Genomic DNA, 14719 nt, shown 5'->3' with positions numbered 1-14719 from the left:
CAGAGTAAAAGAAACTACCCATTTGTTTCCACCTCCCCTGGGAATCGAACCCGGGTCATTAGGACTACGGCTCACGAGCGCTGTTCACTCAGCCGCGAGGCCCCCCTGCGCGCGTGAGGATTGTGGTGGCTGGGTAAGCTCCTTAGGGGCAGCAATGTCTTCTACAACCTAATCTAATCTATGCCTATATATATGCATAATATACTAATATTTTATAATATTAATTTATATTTGAGAAAATTTCCGTTTTGAATGAACAGCATGTAAAAATATATGAATGCGTCTGTGGGGTCGACCGCTGGATGTAATGGACGCGAGTCGAGGACGGGTTGATTGCAAAAGACTCGTACGAAGAAATTCATTCCTCTTAAATAAATGATTACAGTGTTATTTCTTCATGTTCTTGTCATATTTCTAACATTTGTACCTGTAAATATTGCAGATTGATTAATCTGTGGGCAGACAGGTTTTCGAAAATTGTTGAGATATTTCCTGATGAAAGTGAAATTAGGATGCCGATGATGACTTTTGGATCCTTTAAGAAGTGGTCTGTGAGTATATTAGAGAATATCAGGAGTAATAAGATGAGAGGTTGAGGGTCGCCTGGAAGAATTGGCACTGTACCATTGTTAACTGTTGAGTGGTGATGTAACACTTGTCAGTGCCACTTAAGGCAACTGTTGGTGGTGAAGGTGTGGTTGGGGAGGTGGGTGTTGGGCTCGTCTCGGGAGCTCCAGGTGTGGTTCATAAGTGTGTTTTAAGTGTGATTTCACCTGTTGATAATTTCGATAGTTGCTCTACTTTCGCGGCCAGGCCTGGGGCAGCCTTCCTTAGTGCATGCCTTGAAAGCTTCTACTGTTGTTCCTGCTGTAATTCTTGTATTTGTTGGGAGGATATTGAAGAGTCTTGGACCTTTGATGATTTAGTGTTCTCTATAATTCCTATGACGCCTCCACTCTCCATTACAGTTTACACTTCATTCCATTTCTCACTCCAATATGTTGTAATTATGCAGGCAATTTGCCATGTGTAGTTTTAGTAGTTACATGTTCAACTAAATTCAATAACCACTTGGAAAAAAATTGGCCAAAGATTAGATTTGGTACTGGAAGGATTAGAGCTTATGTACTTGTGGCTGGGAGTGACGGCCATCGTGCTCCAGTGACGCAAACCTTAGCTAAACATTGGCTTTACGGCGGCGCCTGTAACCACCTTGTTTCTACACCAAGTTAAATATTTATTATTAATGAGTTACTTGTGTAATTAGTGTGTGAGTGGGTGGTAATAGGTGTGTGACGAGTGGCTTGACGTAATGTTGTACCTCACCACATCTGGGGCCGTCACCACTCTTTTCCTCACATTGTTTCATTGTTCTCTTTAATCTTCCTCAGTACAAATTGTATGTGTTGTCTCATGTAAATTGGCGACACTTGATTGCTATCTTCCAGTAGTTGACAGACGGGATTGGCTGCTTCGGTTGATTTACGGTATTGAGACAACTTCTTGGTTTCTAGCAGTTGCTTGTATATGGGATTTATTACATAAACGTATTGCCAACATACGTGCAGAGTATGTCTTAGAGTTCACGTATAGAGTAATGAATCCCAAAGGAGAAGATATGTTTCCTAATAAAGTTTCGTTATTTTATAAATGTAATTTTTTACAAAGTTGAATGTGATTCATTTGTGTTTATCGGGCGAGGTGAACATAGTGTGGTGTTATCGTTAATATAATGTGGGAGGTGGTGTTGGGGGGTGCCGTGTATCTAGTGACTGGTGTGTGATAAGGTGTGGGTAACAGTGTTGGAGACTTGGGTGTGGTGAGTGTCGCTGTCAGTCTTGTCCTCCTCTCCTGCACTGCTTGAGGCGCTCTATGATCCACTATACATGTCGTGATTGGCCTTTCATGCTTCACTGCTCCAAGTCTCTCTCTACTGTAAAAATGCCTTTAGTTTTTAAGCGAGCGGATTTTGGTCTTAATGACATATTCTGAATTGAGACAGTTGACCACTCTCTCTCCTGCAAGACAAATGCTTTACCTGAGTCAGGTCTGGGGGTCTAATAGGTGCACCTAGGCATCTACATGCAAGATTATATGTAGAGCTGAGAAGACAAAACCTAGCCCCTGAGTGGTGTACTTCAGCTACTACAATTGAAAGTGGAGAAGCTGCTGACCTGGAGGACCAACTTTTGCTGTCCGAATTCATTCAGTATTGTAAATTATTGGAACCACTTAAAATCCCTCGATGAGTACTCCTTGGAGCGCAGGAGAAAAATGTACGTCATAACCTACACCTGAAAAATACTATAGAGAATTGTTCCAAATCTGCTCACAGAAAATTTGTACAAGCCCAAGAGGGCCGGCAGAAGTATACAATTGCCCATTGAAAGATTAATTTGTAAAATACATTTTCAAAGGATACCTGATCAGCTGGACGTGAGACTGCGTGCAGTGGAGTCCAAGACGCAGGAGCACCAGTGAACAAGGGCGCCTGGCCGGGGAACATCCCTGGTACCATCTCAAGGTAACCTCCAGGTAGTACCAAGGAGTTGTGAAGAACTCCCACAACCCACACCAGGTATACCCAACATTGGTCATCAAGAAAATAAGGCAGTCTTCCTGAAACACATTATTCCTTTTTGGTTCCTTATTCTGATCTACGAGAAACGATATCAACATAGATCAGATACAAATGGCAACACCATTTGATCTTAATTACAATTATGTTTTTTGTTTTAATTAAACTCACTGTTGAACCTTGACGCTCTGGGAATTCAACAGGAAATAAGAGACAAATGTCACACACTTGTGAATATGGCAAATGTACTTATTGTTGTTCATATTTTAGAAACATTTAAAGATATGTGGCGGGAGGGTGTGGCGAGGCTCAACACTTGGGGGAGCCTGGTGGTAGGAAAGTACCCGTTGATGAACATGTCTGACTCTCACTCTTGTCATGCTGGAATCCAAGCCTCTTTTAAAGCTGTAGTACTACAGTAAAATACGTGAGACTTAAGAGCAAGAAAATATACATAACATGTGTAATATTTGAGTGGAGTTGATAAGACGTGTGGGTAACTAGAGCCATCTTAAGACCAGTCCTGCCTGCCACGGAGCTGAACCAGAGATCTCGTAATCTATAAGTGGTAAATACTTGAAGATTACGTCCCTAATCTGCACACTAAAGATCAAATTACTGGAGGAAGAGATACGGTACTCGGCGTTCGATAAACCCATGAAAATAACTGATGGCATAATTACTGTTTGAGAACACTTGTCATCCGAGGTCCACCACTCTTCTGCTTCCTGCCAGGAATTGTAACACAAGGTAGATGCTTTCAAGAAATGTAATATACATGGCTGTTTAGGCTGTTCTGGATTACCCGGGGAGTGATGGCTGTTTGGGCAACCTGTCCTCCTATAAAGAACGTCGCTTTTCGCTCGTATGCGTTACATAAGGCCAAAAATAGTCGTACTAGAAAATGGAAGCGGCTCATGAAAGTGACGTACTCTCACGTTTTCTGTTTTGGGTCCTCTGGCTTAGTTTGTTAGGTTAGGGGAGGACATTTTAAATTTACGGTTTTCTTGACGTTGTGAAACCTTAGGAGGACGGGCTGGTTTGCGAGGCCTGCCGTCCGAAATCAACAATAACCGGACTGATTAATCGGTCACTAGAGAACGGCTTGATCAGATAAAGACGTGAGGGTAGAACAACTCGAGAAACCGGTCACGGGTAAGCGTATAAGCATAACTGACAGCCGTTTTCAAACACCCTCAGTAAAGCTTACTGTAACATACTGAAAACATCCCACAGTCCGGTTTATTCCAGATGTGTTTCTAAGCTTACGAGGCTTGGAGTACTGGGCTGTGCTTGGGTCTCTCCCTTCCCTCTTGCACACTGTTCAACACACTTCCACTACACATATAGGGCATAACTGGCCGACCCCTCACACTGTTCAAGAGAGAACTCGATAAGCACCTCCAGAGAATACCTGATCAACCAGGCTGTGACGCATACGTCAGGCTGCGAGCAGCCGCGTCTAACAGCCTGGTTGACCAGTCCAGCATCCATGAGGCCTGGTTGAGGACCGGGCCGCGTGGATGCTAAGCCCCGAAATCATCGGGAAAACATCCCCTCCTCTTTCATATCTCTTCTCCATCTCTCCCTTTCCGCCCTTCTTCCACCCTCTTCGTATTTCTCCCCTCTCCCCCAACATCCCCCTTCCCCCCCCCCCTCTCCACCGTTCGCCCCCTCCTCCTCTCTCTCCCCCCTCCCATCTCCCCCAACATCCCCTCCCCCCCTCTCGTTCCTCTCTCCCCCTCAAAAAACTTAACATGTTGAACCACTGAAAACTACAAAAGCACATACCGATTTCAAACGTCATGAACATGGCAGAGATCGCTGCAGAGACCCGTGTTTCTTGAAGGGTGGGGACTTAATCCGACCCCGACTGGTCTGTGGCACTCCCATACCACCCATGTGTCATCTTGGGTAGTTGGGCGAGGCTCGCTCACGACCGTCTGGACCAACTGTATAAAGATAGACAGGCAGACATTCTATTTTACGGGGTATTCATGCCCGTGCCACCTTTTGGGTGGCTTAATCTTTATCAATCAGTGTGTTATCGGTAAACGTGAGGGTGATCTTGTGCGAGGTGCTGGGAGTGTCTTAGTGGAGGTGGTGGTTGGGGTGGAGAGAAGTGTGTTGTGGCGTGCGGTTAGTGGTGGTGTCATGACGGTGTATAGTGTGATGGACGAGTCTAGACGGTGGTGCATATTAAGGAGACCCTCAATACCATTAAACATTTCGAGGTTTTAAACAATAAATATTGCTGGAACAATATTGGCTTTATATTGCTGCAATAAATATATATAAAGCAGCAATATATTGCTGCAATAAATATTAAACAATAAATATTGCCGGAATGAAGGTGGATGTATTCACGAGGCAGTTAGGTAAGCTCTTGCAAGGAGTGCCGGACCAACCGGGCTGTGGTGGGTATGTGGGCCTCCGGGCCGCTCCAAGCAACAGCCTGGTGGACCAAACTCACACAAGTCAAGACTGGCCTCGGGCCGGGCTTGGGCAGTAGAACAACTCCCAGAACATCAAGCAGGTGTCCAGCAGGTGTCCAGCAGGAGTACGGCAGGAGAGTACACCCTCCCGCTGACCGTGACGGGGCTGGTGTACGGCAGGGTAGTGTTGACACACTCACATAATACTCTCGTGCCGTGTTTACTGTTGCCGTGGGCTCTGGACGTACCATGTGGCGTGGTCCTCGTGCAGACACCTACGGTGTTATTCATACAGAAGGGTGTGGGCGTGCAGCGTAGCGTGGCGTACAGTGGTGGTGGTGGTGAAGCCCCAGTAATGTGTGGGGCCGCTCTGGTAATTGGGTTGTCTCGCTGGCCGTGTTGAGCCTTGTTACATGACAGTTGAGGCCTTACTAGTTGCTCCTGGTATTCACCCCCTCCTCTCTTGCTCAGCTTTCTCTCTCTTTTTGTCTGTTGCTTATCTATCGTCACTTTCCAGAGTTATTCTGCTTATGAAGTCGGACCTGGGGGCCAGGCTTGTCTGGTGATAACTTGACCTATAAGGCTGATGTTTGGAGCGGCACGCAGGCCCACATATTACAAGCAGGCAGTACGAACTTGTCTAATGGCCTTTCGGTAACCTCCACTTGTTCTGGGAGTATTTCCTATCGTTGGAGGAGGAGGTTGGAGAGGAGTGAACTTCTGATGATCGTACACTGGTCTCAGGGGAGTGTGCCAATTTCACAAATACTTTTAATTTCCAACGATATACGTCTCTTCATTAAATATTTGTTTTGTTGTGTAAATTTGGGACCTGACCTTCGAGTATCTTAAGTGTACTATATATATATATATATATATATATATATATATATATATATATATATATATATATATATATATATATATATATATATATATATATATTGTGATTTCTCTCGGTCTTTTTTCCAGAGTTCATTTTGAGAGCTTCGAGACGGCGCCAATAATGTTGGTGTTTTACCGTGCCTCTGCGTGCCGTATATGTTCACTTTTATTCCTGTTTCAGAAATTTCCTGCTTTGAAAAGGGAAGCGAGTACCGACCAGTACTCGGAACGGAAAATCACAAGTGATTTGAAAAGCAGGAGCACTGTAGTGGCAGCTTTGATTTTAAGGTTTTTGACAAGTAAATGTCCTGTATAACTTTTAAGTATAGAGACCTATATTGTACACACAAGTTAGTGAACGGTTAAGAGGCGGGACCAAAGAACCGGAGCTCAATCCTCACAAGCACAACTAGGCGAGTACGTTCAGTATCTGACAGTCACCAGCATGAGCCTCACAGCGTGTAGAGAAGCACCAAGATGGACGGACAGTTTCGTTTGTCAATTAATTGTCCTTGTGGGAGAGTATTGGGACCAACTGGCAATACCGACCAACAATAATTTACACGTGGAAAATATTAGAGGGGCTGGTCTCAAACCTGCACACAGAAATAACATCACATGAGACCAGAAGGCATGGCAGGATGTGCAGAATACCCCCGTTGAAGAGCAGAGGTGCAACAGGTACTCTGAGAGAGAACTCTATCAACATCAGAGGCCCGAGACTGTTCAACACGCTTCCACTACACATAAGGGATATAACTGGCCGACCCCTCACAGTGTTCAAGAGAGAACCAGGTTCCAAATTGTCACAGTAGAATAACAACATACTGAGTAAAAGCGAAAGGTAAGGAAGGAAATGCAGAATATAGAACCATTGAGAAGTAGAGGTGACATAGGCACAATAAGAGAACTGTCTGAACATCAGAGGTCCTCAGCTGTTCAACACCCTCCCAGGAATCATTATAAATATTGAACAAATTCACAAGGGCCGTGACGAGGATTCGAACCTACGTCCGAGAGCATCCCAGACGCTGCCTTAATCGACTGAGCTACTACTGAGCATTATAAATATCGCCGGAACGAAGGTGGATGTATTCAAGAGGCATTTAGATAAGTTCTTGCAAGAAGTGCCGGACCAACTAGGCTGTAGTGGATATGTGGTCCGGCGGACCGCTCCAAGCAACAGCCTGTTGGACCAAGTTATCTCAAATCCAGCCTGGCTCAGGCCGGGAGTGGGGAGTAGAAGTCCCGAAACCCTCTGGAGGTATGTTCGAGGTATACTTGTATACTGTTCACACCCAGGCCCTGACGTGGTGAGAGAACAGGACACGAGACCCGTTATGATGACGACTATAGGAATGTATAAGTGACGTCATGACTTGTGTATGTCCACACTGTGCTGTTCCGGCTATTGCGTCGCAGCCTCGCTCCTCCATCCACCTGTGTGTATGTATATGTGTGTGTATATATATATATATATATATATATATATATATATATATATATATATATATATATATATATATATATATATATATATATATATATATATATATATATATATAATATATATATTATAATAATAATGTCTGTAGCCCGTAGGAGCTGTGTATCTCCCAAGTACCTGTTTATTGGTAGGTGAACAGAGGCAACAGGTGAAAGAAACTGCCTAAGTCTTAAAGCTTCGTCTCAAAGCTCTCCACTACACAGCTCCAAACAAAGGCCTAAAAGTGATTCCATGCACCCGCCAAACCCCACTGTTTATGAATGAAAGACGGTTTACACACGACTCACAACTGATTTCGTTCGAACACTTCCGAAACCAGTGCTTCACTGACGAATTTTGTTCAAAACACAACGCTGTAAATGCTTCACCCACATATTACAAATACAAATAATCGCCAACAGAACCTAAACACCTAAGCTAACCTAACCTATTCCTATATATGCACAATATACTAATATATTATAATAATTTATATTTGAGAAAATTCCCGTTTTGAATGAACCGCATGTAAGTATTTATGAATGCGTCTGTGGGGTCGACCGCTGGATGTAATGGACTTGAATCGAGGATGGGTTGCACTAGAAAGGAGGCGAGAGAGAGAGATCAAATAATATACACGTAGGAAATACTAGAAGGCCAGATTCCAAATCTGCACAGTAAAATAACAACATACTGGTGAACGATATGAAAGAAAATGCTGAATAGAACCAGTGAAGAGCAGGGGTGCCATAGGCACAATCAGAGAACACTGTATAAACATCAGAGGTCTATGGTTGTTCAACACCCTCCCACCGGGCTGTGGTGGATATGTGGGCCTGCGGGCCGCTCCAAGAAATAGCCTGGTGGACCAGGCTCTCACAAGTCAAGCCTGGCCTCGGGCCGGGCTTGGGAAGTAGAACTCCCAGAACCCCATCAAGCAGGTATGTGTTTCAACCTGGACAGGGAATCGAACCCGGGCCCTTAGGACTACGACTCATGTGACCCCAGGGAACGCGTGTACATGACTCATAGCAGGTTGTTTTCTGTATTTCGTCGTATTTGTTGTATAAGGTGCATTGGTAACGAGAGAGAAAGATATAACAACATACACATAAGGAAGGCCAGGTCCTAAATATACACAATAAAATCATTCACTGGAGACACGGTACCAAATGTCGAATATAGAGCCAGTGAAGAATTGTGCTAGTGGCATAATCATTGAACATTGTGAATATCAGAGGCACACGGCTCCTGCCTCCGCCTCCTACAGCTCATACGACATATTACCAGAAGAAGAGTGGCTGTTTTCAATATTCAGTTGGACAAATTGGTGCACAAAGTTGCCGGACCAGGTTGGTTGTAATGGATATGTGGGTCTGCTGGCCGCTGCTAAATACAGTCTTAGAGATGAAGTTATCGCCAGGAGAAGCCTGGCCCAAAGCCGGGCTTTGTGAATATAAGTACTGTAAAAACAGATGCAGATCAACTCGAGGTATGTTCTTGTCGAACTTTGATATGTTGGAAAAGAGAATTGTGAGTAATCTAAGAGACAAGTTATCTAGCGCCATACCAGTGTTATCCTGTTATCTTATCTCTGAAGAGTACTGACCAGATTGTTTCCAGGTTCTTGTGTATAATACCCGCTGAACACACTACTAATATTTTAGCCAGTACCCACACCCACATGTTCTCCCACACCACTTAACCCAGTATTATACAACACTGATGCTCCTGTACTGAGACTACTTGTGGTTTAGACATTAGAACATGTTATAAGAGTCGGGTAATATCGGGGGCTGTAAACCATCACACACTAAATTAATTAAACAAATTATAGTTATAATTATGGCACAACTCTTCTGGAGAGTTCTATCAGGGACCATCTACTTTATTTTATTTTTATTTATTTGTGTATATATATATATACAAGACTTATTGCATTCTTGTACATTACAGTATTAGCGCACTTTTTGTAATTTAAATATACAGTACCTACCTTGTGTAGGTTCCGGGGATCAACAGTCCTGCGGCCCGGTCTCCGATCTGGCCTCCTAGATGGACGTCTGGTCGACCAAGACGACCTGAATCTGACAAGCAGTGTCAGATATTCTCTGATATATCGGTGTTTACCACATATCCGTTATACGTTCCGTAAATTGAAGTCACCAAGCAAGATGTTCGTGAGGCTTTCTAAGAAAGATTCTATTTTCATAAAGTTGATCTTTAAACCACTGAAGATTTGCATCTGGTGATATATTCAAGGACAACCACCACAATTAGCATTTCTCTTCTGAGTATCAGCACTTGCAGCCTATTGTTTTATGTTGTCACATCATTTAAACACGTGAAGTTTTATTATATATAAACTTGTCGAATATGAACATTTGTACGAAATTGCATTCGTAACTTTGTTAGTCAAGCACAATCGCCTGACTGTGCTTGAGGGGGTTGAGCTGTGGTTCATGGGTCCCGCCGCTCAACTGTCAATCGACCGGTGTACAGATTCCTGAGCCTACTGGCCTCTTATCATATCTACATTTGAAGCTGTGTAGATATTTGGGATTGTTACACACAGATAGTGTACATACAGACTCTATGATCATCACTGATAGCTTCCTATCTGATTTTTCACTTCCTTTAAATTTTATCAAAAATTGTCTCGGCGCTTTAAATTGTTTGCTCTGTGATTATTTGTTTTTCTTGTCATACGATAATTTGTAGATTAGATTTGTAAAATAATTTGAGTAACAGCTGCACCCATTGTGCAGCGTGGCAGAGCGCTGGGTGTAATGGGTGTAATATGGGTGTAACTGGCCAATATGTCTCAACACCCAACCCCCAACATGTGGGACACACCACACTGAACACATCATGTTGGGCAACTAGTTGGTACTTGTGTCACAGGCTGGTGGAGGCGAGCATGGGATGGGAGGAATGCGTGTTAGTAGGTGGATCATTGATAAGATATATACCATTCAGAAGTAGTCTGGACCCACCACCCTGGTTCTCTGATTAGTTGATACTGCAGCGCCGTGCCGCTCACGCGCGTGTGTCTACCCCTGTTAGGTGCCTGTGGTGTGCGTGCGAAAGTAAGGCTCCCAAAAAGTCTAGAAACGAAGACGATTTTTTGTTGTATTGTGAAGTTGGGTTATAGAGACCAACTTGTAGTACGCTCAGTGCTCGGGTTGACGTACCTCGTTTTTTTCAAGTGTTACTACGAACTGTTTTTGTATATCTGCACTGTAGAGATAAAATATTTTTGTGGTGAAGTATGTTGTGGATGTTACCGTGAAACGGCAAGATGTAGTTGTACTATTAAATGTACGTTTTTTATGGGGGAAACTTTTGCCAGAATATTTTAAAGTTTATAAATAACATCGTTTTGTTGGGCTTAAGGCATTATAAATGGGCTTAAGGCATTATAAATGGTGTTTGTAGTGTTGGACACACGAGATGGGTTCCATGTTCCCGATATATATATATATATATATATATATATATATATATATATATATATATATATATATATATATATATATATATATATAATACACACATACACACAAACATACAGGATCACGGTCACGTTAGAATTTTGATTTTTCTTGTATGTCCTCGGTCATTCTTTCCTAAATTATTTTCATGTAATTTCCACCATTCGTGTAGTAGGTTTTTTTTTCGTGTAGTGGCCTTCACGTGGTCACCACCTTTAGCTCATCACCCATAAAGCATTTCCGCTTGTATGTTTCTTCATTATTGTAAAGCGGTGGTAGGGAGAGGGAGTTATCACCGGTAACATTTTTAGCGCCACATTCACGAAGCAGTTACGTAAGTACTTACGAATGTGAACATCTTTCCTCAATCTTTGACGGCTTTGTTTACAATTATTGAACAGTTAATGAGTTCCGAACACCAGGAGGCTGTTTATAACAATAACAACAGTTGATTAGGAAGTTTTCATGCTTGTAAAGTGTTTAATAAATGTAACCAAAGCCGTCAAAGATTAAGGAAAGATGTACACGTTCGTAAGTACTTGCGTAACTGCTTCGTGAATCTGGCCCCTGGACAGCGGTGCGTACATCATCTACGGCGTGTACTCACCTAGTTGTGATTGCGGGGGTTGAGCTTTGGCTTTTTGGTCCCGCCTCTCAACCGTCAATTTACTGGTGTACAAGTTCCTGAGCCTATTGAGCTTTATCATATCTACATTCGAAACTATGTATGGAGTCTCGTCGTCTTCTGGTGTGTTTTTTGGTCATCATTAGGTCATTGTTATACCTAACCCATCTTTCACAGACAAGGAATAGGACAAATCTCCCTTGTGTGAAGGTATAGTAAGTAAGTGTGTGCTGACTAATATATGAGGTTTACTTCAGCTGTTACAGTAGGGACTGCAACGTGTGGGGCATTGCTCATCATGTTGGAGATAGCGATACTTGTCACCACTATCTGTGCTGCACCAGATAAAACTGTCTGTAAACACCACGTATTCAAATTAATGGCCAGACCCACCGTCCACCCCCACCGCCGGACTCTTCAGGTTAGGGGTCACCACCGGAACATGTTCACCATCTCCCGCTAACAAGTGGTGGAGAGGTTTAGTAATGCACTGAATTTATTTTATTCTGCCCCATAAAATGGAAATAAGCACCGTAAGTCGCATGTGTGCGCAAGGTAAGGTTATTACCAGGAGAAAGTGCTAAGCCAGTATGACATTACAGCAGTAGGAAAAGATCTGAGGAATCTCTCCCGCCTGGTATGTTGCCCGCCTCCCTCCCTCCCTCCTGCAATAGGTATGCTGGGAGAGAACTCTAACATGAAGGGCCCAAGACTTTGAAACACTTTCCCTCAGTCTTTATAAAGCTGGAATATGCAGCGCTTGTATGGTGCTCATATCTTATGAAGCACATCAACAAACTGGAAAAGATGCAAAGACATGCAACTAACTGGCTCCCGGAACTGAAAGATAAGAGCTACAAGGAGAGGTTAAAGGCATTAAATATCCCAAAATTAAAAGATAGAAGAGAAATACATGACGTTATCACCGTGCACAAAGCTCGTAACGGGAATCAACAAAATTGATAGGGAAGAATTCATGAGATCTGGAACTTCAGGAACAAGGAGAAATAGATATAAACTAACTAAACAAAGCTGCAGAAGAAATATAAAAAAAAATCTCTTTTGCATACAGTGTGGTAGACAGTTGGAACAAGTTAGGTGAGGTGGTAATGGCGGCTAAAACTGTCAGTACTGTAGTTTCAAAGTGTCATATGACAGTGTGCTGGGAAGATGGGACACCACGAGCGTAGTTCTCGTCCTATAACTACACTTAGGTAACTACACTTATACTAAGGTAATAACTTGGGTAATTACTAACACATGATCCTTGTGTGCACCATTCGTCTGTGAACATCCGACGGTGTGTTGGATACACGGAAGCTAGAGCACCATCTTCATTATGTAATTTCCTCCTGTGGTATGAGAAACCACGTGCAGTTACAGTCGAGTCACAATATCATTGCTGAAGATATGATATCCAAACCACACATCATAAAATGAAGAAATGACAACATTTTGGTCCATCCTAGAACATTATGAAGCTGGCAGCTAATCCATCTGCAGTTACAGTGAGGACAAGTAAGGATATTTGCTTGGATTAAAGATGCACGTACTGTATGTACTTTTTTTAATTGTATTAACAATTGTCTCGTATCCATGGCTGCTCATGAGGTAGCCCAGCTTGATTTGCCTAGAAACACCTGGAACAGGTGGTGGTGGTGGCAGCATCTGAATGACTAAGGCAGATGTGTAGGTGATAATTACATCCTATGTAGTTATACAATGTATAGGAGATAATTATGTTTAGTGCTTGTAAATTGATGTTACAAGTCTCCACATTATAAGTCCTGTAACCCCTTTTAATTGTGGCAGTGATTAATAAACCATATACTGTTGTGAAGTAAGTCACATAAGATCAGTGTTAAAATAAGGTACCTGAAGAGGGCTAAATATTATTCTGTGGGATGGTTACATATCACTCTACAGGATTACTTTTGTTTATGACACTTTGTAAAGTAAATAGAGAATAAGAAACCATGTATATAGGATTAAGCAGTAATAAATAGTTGTTAATTACACATGGTTGTATTTGTAAACCTTCTTCCTCATATAAAACTGTCATCCTCATCAAGGAACCATATTCATATATCAAATCAAATTTTATGTGAACTGAGACTCTAGCTCTCTACCTAAATTCAGGTTGAACTCGAGCTCGAAATCGCCCATATAATCTGGCAGATTCCATTTGAACACACCTGTTTCAGGTACTCGCCTAATTGTGCTTGCGGGGATTGAGCTTTGGCTCTTTGGTCCCGACAAAGGTTCCGACTTTGGTCCCGTGATGGTTTACCTCCAAAGGAAACAAACAGCCTTCAGCTGTGTGACTGTGACACTCTTGAGCGATGTGTTGTGCTTTAAGTGCTCTGCTCTCAGAATAACCTCTGTGAGCCGTTTACCACATTGGAACTGGTGACATTGCAAGCAGAAGTAGTAAAAGAAAAATTAGAGCTTGGACAGTGTGTGTATTGGGGAGGGGTTAGGAATTAACATTGTTGTACCTGTTATGTTATAATTTTACTACAGTATTCAGACATTTTAATTCTTTGTTAAATCTGGCCTTAGTTATAGATGTACAGTAGATGGCTGCTTCTTCTTTCAATGCATTCCACTTGTTGACCACCCATACAGGATATGAGTATTTCCATTCATGTTTTTTTGACTCATTTGGGTTTCCAGCTTCCACTTATGTTCTCGCAGTTTAAAGAGGCTCTTCTTGTCCACCTTGTCTATGCTCCTCAGTATCTTGTATGTTGTGATAATGTTCCCTCATTTCTTCTACTCTCCAAAATTGTGAGGCCATTTCCTTTTACACATCCTTGGTGTAGATAGCTCCTGGTCTCCTTTCTTCCTTTCCTGTCTTCATTTCTTTTCATTTGTTGGGATTGAATTCTAGCAACCACTTATTAACCTGGAGTTTGTCAAAGCCTTTCCAAACCTTTATTCAGCCCTCCATGCTTTTTACATTCCTCATTAACTTTGCATCATCTGCAAATATTGACCTGAATAGGTTCAATCTCTTAGGTAGGACATTCACATAAATTAGGAACAGCAGTGGTTTTGGACCGAGTCTTGGGGAACCTCACTTGTTACGTTTCTCTAGCTTGAGACCACCTCTCTGACCGTGACTCTTTGCTCTCTGTTCTTCAGGTACTTCCTTACCCAGTTCAGTGTTTTCCTAATTATTCCTACCTTTTCTCCATCTCTTTTACCAGCCTT

General features: G+C 42.6%; 1 protein-coding gene across 18 annotated transcripts in view; it reads left to right on the top strand.

Annotated features, from left to right (window-relative positions):
- Window positions 1-14719, top strand: part of Synd (protein kinase C and casein kinase substrate in neurons protein Synd) — a 193792-nt gene that overhangs the window by 125522 nt on the left and 53551 nt on the right. The window contains exon 1 of one of the 18 annotated variants that reach the window (XM_069331807.1): window positions 10309-10450. The exons of 15 other annotated variants lie outside the window; for them this stretch is intronic. The gene's annotated coding sequence lies outside the window, so the exon portion shown is untranslated. Of the gene's footprint in view, window positions 1-10308; window positions 10474-14719 lie in introns of those variants that run through there. 2 more of the 18 variants (XM_069331809.1, XM_069331811.1) reach the window with 2 other exon arrangements.

The sequence above is a fragment of the Procambarus clarkii genome, chromosome 26, assembly GCF_040958095.1.
Source record: "Procambarus clarkii isolate CNS0578487 chromosome 26, FALCON_Pclarkii_2.0, whole genome shotgun sequence".
NCBI lineage: Eukaryota > Metazoa > Arthropoda > Malacostraca > Decapoda > Cambaridae > Procambarus > Procambarus clarkii.
The sequence above is the reverse complement of the archived record's forward strand: the minus strand, read 5'-3'. Positions and strand labels throughout refer to the sequence as shown.